Source organism: Giraffa tippelskirchi, chromosome 7 (assembly GCF_054371585.1).
Source record: "Giraffa tippelskirchi isolate mGirTip1 chromosome 7, T2T-mGirTip1v1.2.pri, whole genome shotgun sequence".
Classification (NCBI taxonomy): domain Eukaryota; kingdom Metazoa; phylum Chordata; class Mammalia; order Artiodactyla; family Giraffidae; genus Giraffa; species Giraffa tippelskirchi.
The window spans coordinates 144,933,820-144,946,360 of record NC_137281.1 but is presented as its reverse complement, the minus strand read 5'-3'; the positions used below and the strand labels follow the sequence as shown (position 1 = coordinate 144,946,360).

General features: G+C 41.9%; 1 protein-coding gene across 50 annotated transcripts in view; it reads left to right on the top strand.

Annotated features, from left to right (window-relative positions):
* Nucleotides 1–6,420: 6,420 nt before the first annotated feature.
* The window catches only part of NUMB (NUMB endocytic adaptor protein), a 167,186-nt gene continuing 161,065 nt past the window's right edge, over nt 6,421–12,541 (top strand). For 36 of the 50 annotated variants that reach the window (XM_081509017.1, XM_081508981.1, XM_081509016.1 and 33 more), the window contains exon 1: nt 6,421–6,510. The gene's annotated coding sequence lies outside the window, so the exon portion shown is untranslated. Of the gene's footprint in view, nt 6,748–12,541 lie in introns of all 50 variants that reach the window. The other 14 variants (XM_081508995.1, XM_081509015.1, XM_081508980.1 and 11 more) reach the window with 3 other exon arrangements.

The window sequence follows — 12,541 nt, the reverse complement described above, 5'->3', positions numbered from 1 at the left end:
GGGTGCCCTCACATCATCCACAGAGCCTGGTAGGATCCCTCTTTTTCTCATCCTGTTAAGGATTGACAGCAGACTGCAGAGTGACCAGTGAAAGGGGCAAAAGTCACAAGCCATGTCCTTACTCATTCTGGGTACACCCCCTCTCTCTGGAACTTTAATGGAGCCAGGTTCAGACTTCTGAAAATTGGAGGTGCTGCCATAATTACCCAATCTTGCTGGTCTTGAGCATGCCTTGCTTAATATAAGGCAGGCAGGAAATTAGACTGGATCATGGCTTTGTTGCTCATATTTTCTGAGCCCCAAATCTGGAATTGTGATCTGGAAAGTATAGGGTACACGTGGATAAATGAGACAAAATATTTGAAAATAAGACCATTCTGGGCATTGCATATCCATCCAGTAGCTTGGCAAAGGAACCAGATATCACATACTCATATAATGTTAATAACAATCAACATTAATAATAATTAATGAGAATTTACCATGCATCAGGTCCTTCCTGAACTATGTAGATTATCTCATTTATTGCTCATAAAAGTTTCCTCCGAGTAGCTAGAAGGGAGAGAAAACCAATCATTATATACTCAATAATAAAATTAATAGAATAGTATTGTATACACTAGGTACATAATATATGCCAGGCTCTGAATTGAACACATTCTCTGCTTTAACCTTTAAACAAAACCTGTAAGTAGGTATTATTATTATTATCATATGGTAGGCTGCTTCTAAAGTGACTCCAATAATCCCCCTCCTGGTATTTGCACCCTTGTGCAATCCCCTTTCCTTGAGTGTGGGCTGGACCCAATGACTTGCTTTTGACTAACAGAATGTGGCAAGAATACTGGGATGTCACTTCTGTGATTAGATTGCAAAAGACTGACTTCTGTCTTTTTGGCAGTCTCTCTTTCACTGGCCCTCTCTTTTTCCCTCATGCTGGCTGGCTGTGATGAAGTAAGCTGCTATGTTTTGAGATGCTCTATGGAGAAATTCACAGGTAAGGCACAGAGAGGTCGTGAGCCAACAGCTCATGAGGATCTAAGGCCTTAGGCTAAAGCTTGTGAGCAAAGGAATCCTGCCAACAATGATACGACTGAGCTAGGATGCAGGTTCATCCTAATTGAGCCTTGAGGTGACCGCACCCTTGTGAGACACCCAGAGCTAGAGCACCCAGTTAAGTTACACCACAATTTCTGACCCACAGAGACAGAGGTAATAAATGTTGTTTTAAGCTACTAAATTTTGGGATAATTTGTTACCCAGCAAGAGATAGCTAATATGTATTCCACTTTGTAGATGAAGAAACTGAAGTTTAGGTAAATGAATCCACTTTCCCAGAGTCACATGGCTAGAAATAACAGAGCCAGGATCTGAACACATTTAGTTTCAGGGTCTGAGTTCAAGTCTACTTTCTTATGAGATTACAAGTGATTAGGAAACTGGAGTTCTAGAAGGCATTCTACTCTCTGAAATCCTTGGAGTGTAGCCAGGTTTCCAGGAAACTCTTTGTGTGTGTGTGTAAAACTGGGATGGACAAAAGTTTAAATGGTGCTAAGTGCTTTGAGTGGTCCACTCCCTGTTGCAGAAGAATGGCTGGTCCACCCATAGATCTGGTGATAGTAACCAGGGGCTCCATTCAATAGCACAATGGCAGAGCTAAGAGCTGCAACCCGTTCATTTTACAAGCACTCAAGCCATCTTACTTATGCTATGCAAGGTGGGTAGAGGGGTATACACACTTTTCTTGAGGATGAAAATGCCTGCATTGAGTAATGAGACGGTATGATGTGCTACTTAAAAATCACATGAGCCCTAGAATTGGAAATCAAATGGTTCTGCCTGAGAGGACACTCTTTTCCACTGACTTTTTTTTTTTACTTTTTTGCTTCTTCCCATCCAAGGAACAGAGTCTTGAATTTTGAAACCACAGTGCTTTGTTCCAGCATGGAAAGCAACTTGGCACGTCCCTTTGTTGGAAGCTCCCCAGTTTGGGATGGCAAAAACATCTTCTTCCAGAAAATTTCCCTTTGTTTACCCAGAGCTTCATGCCAGTGGTCACCTTTATGAAATCAAAAGACGATGCATTCATTGGCTGGCTGCAGGAATCTATCCTTCCTTGTTGGCTTTGCCCTGGTGCCAAAGCAGCAGGCTTTGAGCTCAGAGGTATTTCCAGGTGGCAACAGAGCAATGATGGCATAGGGTAGAGTTCTGGCCCCATTCTCCTTTCAGCCAGTGGCAGAGGCTTTACTTTGTTGGTTCAATTGTGCAACCTGGTGTAAAGTCCGTATCTGGGGCGGTTGGGGGTAGGACTCTAAGCTGTCTCAGCACTCTGACTGTGGCCTCTTGACTCTCTCATGTTCATTACCCTCTTCTCCAAGGGCTTTCTCTCTCTCTTTCAGCTCTCATTCTCTCTGTCTCTGTCTCACTTTTTGTCTCTTTCCTCCCTTCTCTCCAATCCCTATATCCCTGTCAACCTCCACTTTCAGGGATCCTAAACTCAGGGAACCACCTCTTTTATCAAATATTATGACTTTGTCCCTAACTGCTAGCAGCAAGCAGCTCTGGCCCTTGTCTGCTTATCTGACTGATTTTCTTTTCCACCGACTGTTTGCTTCTCTAATCCATTTGGAATTGTGTGCAGAAACCAGGGAGGGGAAAAAAAAAAATCCCAAAACAAACAAACAAAGCCAAATGGAGTTTTCATAGTGACTTTGTCCTCCTGGACTAAAATAGAAATGAAAAGACACTCAGGTTTTGCTCCCTTGAAAAGTGGCATGATCAAAGAGAGGAGTAGCAAAGAAAAGAGAGCAAAATGCACCAGCACACATGAGAGCCTAAGGCAAACCACACCACTCAGACATTGGGCCATCACTCTGAGTCCATCATCTCCCACTTAATCAGGATTTATAAAGGATATTTTTGCCTTTAATACACCTGCTATGCTGGTTTTGCTCAAGTGGTTCTGCACAGATACCATCTGCACCACCTCCACAACCAGCCACGCAACACAGAGCTGCAGACTCCCTGACTCCAGTGTCCTTGCTTTTTAAGAGCGGGCCTTGAGAGTGATGGAGAAGCACCTAACACAGGAAAGAAAAGAGAAGTTGGATGGAGTAATTGCATGATAAGATTACTTTGTGGACACAAAATCAAAATGTAGGGTATAAACAATAACTTTTCCAGTTACTGCATGGGCTTTGATAACACAATAGCCTTCTGCTGGATCAAAGAATGTTCCTTAAAACCTTCCTTCTTTAAGGTTTTCTCTCTTACTGGGTTGTATGTGTTTATATTACATTTTTCCTCTTAACTGATTTTCACAAGGAATGGGAGTGATAGAAGTATATATGCATGTATGAGCAAAAACATTTATGAATGCCTTTTTTTTTCCGTTCAGTTCAGTCACTCAGTCGTGTCTGACTCTTTGCAACCCCATGGTATGCAGCACGCCAGGCTTCCCTGTCCATCACCAACTCTCGGAGCTTACTCAAACTCATGTCCATTGAGTTGGTGATGCCATCCAACCATCTCATCCTCTGTCACCCCCTTCTCCTCTTGCCTTCAATCTTTCCCAGCATCATGGTCTTTTCGAATGAGTCAGTTCTTCACATCAGGTGGCCAAAGTATTGGAGTTTCAGCTTCAGCTTCAGTCCTTCCAAAGAATATTCAGGACAGATTTCCTTTAGGAGTGACTGGTTGGATCTCCATGCAGTCCAAGAGACTCTCAAGAGTCTTCTCCAACACCACAGTTCAAAAGCATCAATTCTTCAGCACTCAGCTTTCTTTATCGTCCAACACTCACATCCATACATGACTACTGGAAAAACAACAGCTTTGACTAGATGGACCTTTGTTGGCAAAGTAACGTCTCTGCTTTTTAATATGCTGTCTAGGTTGGTCATAGCTTTTCTTTCAAGGAGCAAGGGTCTTTCAATTTCAAGGCTGAAGTCACCATCTGCAGTTATTTTGGAGCCCAAGAAAATAAAGTCTGTAACTGTTTCCACTGTTTCCCCGTCTATCTGCCGTGAAGTGATGGGACCAGATGCCATGATCTTAGTTTTCTTAATGTTGAGGTTTAAGCCAGCTTTTTCACTCTAGTACATGAAATAGAAGGGTGACTTCCCTGGTGGTCCAGTGGTTAAGGCCTCATGCTACAGTGGACCTGCCTCCACTGTAGTCAGTGCAGGTTCCATCCCTGGTGGAAAAATTAAGATCCCACATGCTGTGTTGTGTAGTGAAAATAAATAGAGACAATGAAATAAAAGGAATAGCTGAACTTTGTGGCAATTTTCTTGGTTTTGTGATAGTAATTTTTTTGAGTTCCTGAACTTCCATGGCAAGTCCTCTTAGTGAGGCTGGCCTAATTCTATGTTCTCCATGGCACATAGTCACTATGACTGTGAAAGAGCCCTTATTACCCAAAGTACCATAATAATGGTCATGCCCTCCCATGACGTTATTGTTTTCTATCTGTCAGGACATTAATTGCCTTCTAACTTGCTCTAAAATTGGTAGGTAGGACACACCGCCAAGACTAGAGAGAAGAAAACTGCTGGTAATACATTCAAAAGCTTCGGACATACTGCTACCTCCTTCTCACTGGAGCATCTTCACATTTACATGTTACTTCTTTTGTTATGGGAATGTTAGTTAAGGCTTGCCTTATGTGTTGAATCCCATCTTACCATGGTCAATGTCTGATCTTTCCTTCACCTGAATGATTCAGACATTTCTGCGGTTATTTTGGTTTTTCCACTTTCCTTTTACAGGCTTTTATGAGTCATTGAATTGAAGGGGAGGTTATTTCTAAATTGGAAGGTGAGGATGAGAGGAGGGGGAGGAAAGTTCCAGAAAAAAACTAGGAAAAGACACCTTACTGTTATGTAGTTACTGGAGGAATAATTTCCACTTAGTTTGGTGCTAGAGGTATATAGTTTATTTAAATGACTAAAAATATATGCTAGAAAATAGACAATTTTTTCTTTGAGAAAAAACTGAGAACCCCACAGTTTTACACTTCTTGTAGCTTGCTGAAATAGGATAGAAGGGTAAATAGAAGAGATATAGAACAAAAAGTTAGCAGGAATAAGAAAGGGGCAAGGTCTAGATTCTTGGTACCACAGGAAGTTCCAATCATAAAGGGATGCTTAAGGGGGAAGTACCCTTGAACTTTCCCAATCCATTCCTGAGTGTATGTTTCATGACCCATGAGTTTATGCATGCTGGGTGGAGTTGTGAGGAAGGTACATTTATTTAAATCTGATTTAGAAATTGAAAGAGTAATTAGGCCAGCATTTTGCCATTCAGGAGCAGGAAAAGTGGGTGGAAATGAAAAAGAAAAGCAAAAAGCTTAAATGAAAAAAAAATGAATATACATTTCTAGGAGCACATGAGTTTTTATAGCAACATCAAATTTCTCAAGAGTGCCTACTGTGATTTGTACCCAAGTGAATAAAAATGCAATCATTTATTCCTGTGCATTGTGCCAATAGGAGAAAAGAACTGCAATTCATTCAACGGCCCTAATTTAGACTACTAGGAAGAGAGGTTTAGAAAAAAGATAAATTGTTAAGTATCTGACACACATCTAGTAGGGTTATTTAAGAACTGCTGAGCATAAAAATCAAGTTGCAGGGAGCCGAATTCTCTTTTCCAGAGCATCACAAGGGTAAAATGTGGCCCATTTAGTCCAAACTTGCTGTTGGCTGCTTGGTCACTTCGCAGAAGCCAGCCATGAGTGAGTCTGGAAGCTGGAGACCTTGCAACACGCCACTTCGATTTATTACCTGCAACCAAAGTGGACTGACTTCTGCTAAATAAACGGCTGTGCTTTGCCCTTTAGCATGGAGACTTCTGGAAAGAACGTCAAGGAAATTGGGCACCATAGGACCTCAAGGGGAAATTTTAATCTATATAGAGCGTTTCTCTCACCGAGTCGTGATCGATTTTTATACATAACTTCTAATATTGCTGTTTTGTGTAAGTACTACCCTCTGGGTAAGCTGGCAGTGATAAGCTTCTCCTTATTGGGAGAAAGTTGGAGAAAGGCACGAGTTTACAGTCACCTCTACCACAAAGAGTTAATCCTTCCCGTCGGATTTGAGCGTCAGTCTCTTCCTCGCTTTCTACTGCGCAACCAAACTGTGCCCAAGCTCGAACCAACCGAAGTCGACCATCCTTTGCCAGTTGACTTAACAGACACTTGCGGTAGCCTATCAGAACTTTGAACTGTCCAAACATCAACCAATTACAACTAAAGCTTGGTCTAGGACGCTCCAGGTCCGGGAGGGGGCTAATACTGGGTCAGGAAAAGGGGCGGTAAGGAAGCGTTGACGGACGGGTACACTAAACCAATAAGAGCAGAGAGCTGCCGCCCCACTATCCAATCGCGAGGTAGGAAGTGTGAAACGGGGTGGGACTGTTGTCATGGGGGAGGTGGAGGCGCTAGGTGGCTACTGGCGCCCGAGGTAGAGAGGCAGGGGCGCTGGAGTTGGTCGGCGGCAGCTGCAGGTGAGTTCCGGTAATGCGGGCCTTAGGTCTGGGGGCTGTCCCGGGGGGTGGGGGTGGAAACTCCATCTCGGCGCTCCCGAAGCGGAAGCCAGGGGGAGGGGGGCCTCGACTGCAGGTCCAGCCCGGCCCGGGCCGGGGCCAGGGCGGGGGCGGCGACGGTGACGGCGGCGAGTTCGCGCTGACTGGGCTGGTGGGAGAGCCGCCCGGCTCCTGCGGCGGAGTTCGTGGTGTGGCAAGGTAGGCTGGGGCCGGACCCAAGCGGGTCAGGCCAGCAGGTCCCTCGGGACGCCTAGCTGGTCGGGTCCGGGACACTGACCGGCGACCAGTGTGTGTGAGGGGTAGGTTCCCGGGGAGACGGGAGCGTCTGGGGTCCCGGAGAAGGGGGTGGCCGGTTACGACCTAGTCCAAGGGACGAGGTGACTCGGGAATACTCCGGACACCTTTAGGTGTGAGGAAGAAGGGGGGACCCGGGAAGTCCGGGAGCGGCCCGAGCGGAGAAAGCTGAGGGAGCCAGGAGACTGGGAGTGGCCCGGGTCCGAGGGAGAAGGGAGACCGAGGGTGGCAGGGGTCCCCAGCGAGGGCGTTGAGGAAAGAGGCAGGGAGGGGGCTGGGGATTCTCCTGAGAAAGGCGGCCATCCGCGGGAGCAGCGCTGTGGGAGCTCTGGCGGGGCTTCGGTTGATCGGACCGCTTGAGACCTTGAACAGCTTGGGGAGGAACGGGAGCGCCCTGCTGCCCCCACCGCTGGTCTGCGATGGGAGATCCAAGACTGGACTGGGAACTGGGTGTGAGGATCTCCGGGAGAGCAGAGTTTTGAAAAGAAAAAAAAAGCCAGCAAAAACAACAAAACCTCGAGGGGGTAGCTCGGGTTTGAGAAGTGGTGAGAGGTTTAGCCGAGGAGTGAAGTCCTCTCAGTTGGGGATTAGTCAAGCAAAATGACTCGGGGGTAGGCGGGAGAAGTAGTTTCCTTGTAGGAAGGGAGTAGGAGATAGGGCGTCGTAGGAGGGAGCGAGAAAGTTGCTCAGGAAGAGACTAGTGGTCTTGTGGAAACTGAGCAGGACTGTAGGTAACGAGGAATAACATGGGGGCCTTTAATAGGTTCTAATAACTTCAGAAATAGAAGAAACTTCAGCTGCATAATAATACTAACATGCCATCTAGGGCCAGAGAAAGGGTTCTCAAAGCAAGATTGTGACTCGCATTCCAGTGCTTTAGGGAAAGAAATGTTTAAGACGAGAGCAATCATGTTAGAAAATAAGGACATGGACAAGATGGGGAATTTGAATAGGAAAAAGGGAGGAGTAGCTGAACTAAAGGAGTAGGACTTGATCGGGAAGAGGAGAGGCATGAAGAGGGGTAGGCTTACTTTCTCCAAATTAGAAAGAAGTTTGAATTCTGGTTCCACCACCTAGCTTCGATAGCTTAACCTCTCTGTGAAGAAGTTTCATCTGTATAATAGGGATAAGGATACTTCCTACTTCTTAGGGTTGGTTTTTTTCACGTGAATTAATATCTGTGGAACTTTGAGAATAATAACTGGCACAGAATAAGCCTGTATACTGGATTTTTAAAAAATGTGTAGAGGATGAAGAAAGGCTTGAATTCTTTAATGCGTCGTTCTGGAACTTTAACTTGAACCCGAATCACCTGGAGGGCTTGCTAAAATACAGACAGCTGGTTCCATCCAGAATTTCTGATACTATAGGTCTGGGATGGGGCCTGAGAGTTTGAATTTCTCTCAGGTGATGCTTATGTTGGTCAGGGGAACATTTTAAGAACCACTTGCTTTATTGAAAGTAGTAATAATGTAGCAGGGGATTCCTTGGTGGCTCAGTGGTAAAGAATACACCTGCCAATTCAGGAGACGCACTTTTGATCCCTGGGTCGGGAAGATCTCCTGGAGAAGGAAATGGCAACTCGCTCCAGTATTCTTGCCTGGGAAATCCCATGGACAGAGGAGCCTGGCGGGCTACAGCCCTTGGGGTCAGAAAAGAATCAGACATGACTCAGCGAATAAAACAGCAAAATAATATGGCAGCCTTAAAATACCTGTTTACCTGCTAGACAGGTAGAAGCAAATTGCAAAATAAAAAAGAAAAAATTCTAATACTATATAAGGGATACCCTGCTTTTTTTGGTGTTTAGTTGCTAAGCCGCGTCCAACTCTTTTCGATCCCATGGACTGCGCATGCCAGACTCCTCTGTCCTCCACTGTCTTCCGGAGTTTGCTCAAATTCATGTCCATTGAGTTGATGATGCTATGTAACCCTCTCATCCTTTGCTGACCCCTTCTCCTTTTGCTTACCCTAGTTTAAGCCTGTGTTTTTTGAACTGGATGATACTTTATTAGTAACTGTAAAATCAATTTAGTGGGTTATCACCAGCATTACAAATAAATGAAATAGAACAGAATTGACTACTATTGCGTATGGCAAGGAGAAATATTGTTTTGGGAAATTTTGCTCATACGTGTGTGTTAGTCGCTCAGTCGTGTCCGACTCTGTGACCTCATGGACAGTAGCCCGCCAAGCTCCTCTGTCCATGAAATTCTCCAGGCCAGAGTACTGGAGTGGGTTGCCATTTCCTTCCCCAGGGGTCTTCCTGACCCAGGGATCGAACCCAGGTCTCCTGCATTGCAGGTGGATTCTTTACCATCTGAGCCACCAGGATGATGTACATGTGTGTACTGGATTACAATGTAAAATGTATTTCTTACATTAAAAAGAGTTTGTAAAATGGTTTGAGCTATGGAGTGCAGTAAAAACGATGTTTCAATAGGGACGTCCAGGAACTGGGTTTATTATTTGTTTTTCTTTTTGTGGTATTTCTTTCTCAGGTGGTGATACATTCTGTTAAATTTCTTCAGTTGATGATTCGGTTTCTCCTGTGTTTGCCTTATCATACTGTGTTGTGCTTCTTTTTAGAAATTGAGAATATTTGGCATGAGTACCGAAGGGTATTTGAGGCAGAGAGATGAAATTGAGTGGTGTTTCTCAGATGTGGTCCACTTTTGTTTCACTCATGCCCTCTTCTTTAGCTTTTCTTACCAGTATACTGTAAAGCACAGTCTGTAAAAAACCTAAGTATACACAGACATGTTGACAGTAAACAACTAATACTGAAAGAGACTGGTTTGAGAAAAGTTCATGTGTAGAAAGTAAGCAAAAACCAAATAAGACACATTTCAAAAGAGAAAAGCAAAAGGGTGTTTCCTTTTTAGAGAGTAAGGGAATTTTAAAGTTTTTCATGGCCTTTCATACAAAATATATACTATAAAAGCATTTTTAAGAGAGCCAAATATACTTGTTTATTTTAGTTTTCTAGGTTTTTGAAGAAAAATGGTGATAATACTGGACAATTAAATGCACCTGGGATAGTTTTAACTACAAAATAGTTTATTAAGCGGGAGCTTTTGTTTTGATGGTTTTCTCCCTTGAGAATGATCTTGATATGGCATATGTTGTAAGTTTAACTTGTTTGAGGGATCTAAATGTAATCTACATACTTATTTAAAGCTATGTTGAGAATATATATGTATATTTTTTGCTGTTCTTGGTTTGATTTTTTTCCTGTAAGACTAGGTGGTTTATATTTAGAAAGAGTTAATTTATATCTGTTTTAATGGATGTAAGAACAGAGAAAGCAGTATTGAAAACAAAGAGATTCTTACAGCTCTCTTTAAGATCTTTATTCCAGGAGATTTATGTAACCCTTTCATTAATGTTTTATGAAATTGTGAATAAACTTTTGGAGTAGCTTTGCATCAGGAATTTTAGATTTTTCTCTCTCTGAAAAATACTTTTATTTGTATTTCATGTTTTTTTATATTTTATTAAAATTTCAATCTTTGTAAAAAAATTTCAGTCTTTGGAAGGCCACAAAACATGTAATCATTGCATATTTGAGTTGAAACACATAGGCGGTCTTTTCATAAAGCAAATTTACTAATTTTTGTGACAAAGGTTGCAAGGATGAAAGCTTTTAAATTCCTTGCATTGAGTTAAATGAAGTATCCCTACTACTAGAATGGTTGTTCTTTAAGTTATTGTACTTTTGTATAGATCATTTGGTTCTTTACTAACTGATGGAAGAATGTAAAATCTTTAATAGAGTGTGGGAAAAATATAAAATTAATTCCTCATAATTGTGGACATTAGTTGATTACTTGTTTTTTGATAAATGGACTTTATTCAGTTGACTTACTATTTACCCATAATTTAATCATACTTATCTACAAATAGCTCTCATTGCTCAACTCTTTTTACAGCGAGATTCATTAATCTGTTGTTGAAAAAAATGATGATTTTTAAATCTCAAAGAAACTGCTTTTGACTGTACAATTTAGTGAGGCTCTTTTTCCCATTTCAAAGAATATTCATGTAAATTATTTTTACAAGTGGAAGTTCTATTAACACTAGTTAATTAAGTTATTTCAGTAAAGTTTTATCTTTTATATGTAGCTTCTGATCTGTTTTCTCTGGTTTTTGCTCTCCAAATACACATACAATAAATCCTAATGGAAATGTGCTGCCTGAAAATCTGGAGTTCTGTGAAAGTGCAAAAATCCCAGTGTCTGGTTTTTGGTTTGCTGGGAGAATTCCTTTTATCAGAAAAGTTCCCTAGGTAAACTTAATACCTGAAAAAGAGGTCTTTTAATAGAGTACTTGGAAAGCTACATTTTATTTTGGACTTGTCAAAATACATATGTTGTGTTGAATAAATTTTGATTCATATGGAGTGGATCTTAAATTCTGCCAATTTCTGAACTCTGATATATGTTTCCTTGGTGGGGCTGGGGAGAAAGGATATAGTTGTACTCCTTAAAGTAAAAACATTTTTTTTTTTGCTATCATATTTCTTTATCTTAATATCATGGTAAATCTTTTATTTACAAAGAAATATAATTTTTTGAAAATAAAGACCAATTTATTTGCAAAGACAGTTTATCCTCAGTAATTTAACATATTAGAAATCTCATTAAAGGCAAATTCTGTATACTGCATTTTAGGCTGTTTGTTCAGCTATGAAATACAAGCACTGATAAATAGAATGTCTTTATCATATTGCCATATATTTTTGAGAATATAAAATATGCACTTGGAAATCTTAGGAGAACGAGGAGAAGACTGCCGTGTTTGAGGAGGAGTCTGGCGGGTCTTCGGGAAGCCCGTCTAGAGGAGTGCGCCGTTCCTGGCAGTTTTCCTAGCGTGACATACGTCAAGGACGTTGATCCTATTTGCAGCATTCTCGCATGGACAGATTTTTCGCCCTGCTCGTTAGAACTCTTCCTTTGTTGTGTTCCACTCAGGAAAGCATGTCAGAATACGAATGAACACCCTGAGAATTGCTAGTCCTAGGATGGGAACCTGGGCAGGACCATGTGGGTTTAGAAGGCGGGATACTTGACTCTGCTCTCTAGCTCTTGGGAATAGGTGCCCAACAATTGTTACTAGGCCATGCCTTCCCACTTGTCCTTTCTAATAGAGTCTGGGATTAGGCAGGAGGAAGACTCCAGTCATCTTAAATGGATGGACCAAGGAGTTGCTTAATAATTGACTTTCAGTGCCTTACCTTTCTCTCCCTACCCAAACTCGCCGTACTTGCGTGTTGCTACCTTACATTCACGAGCAAAGTCTTGAGTTCTCTGATTAGATAGCAAAATATTAATTATGGTAACTTGTTTATATTAAAGTTATATAGTTAATTAGAAAAATGATTATCATTAGTTTTTTCCAATTTAGTTAGGGAGGAAAAAGGATTTAAAGCTGTAGAACACTTGCTTGGCTCCTGAATAAAGACAAAGTCAGGGAAGTCAGGAACACAGAAAAAAAGCAAAATTCATATCTTTTAAGGTTGACTGCCTTTGACTTTAGAAAAGTAAAAGTGATGCTTCTGACTTTTTTAATCAGGAATTTTAGCTCCTAGTATTATTTAATAAAGATAAACTTTTTTCAACCTAGAATCTCACAGACTCACAGAATAGCCTGATGATCACAGAAGTACATTTGTAACTACCATATAGAGAAATTGAAA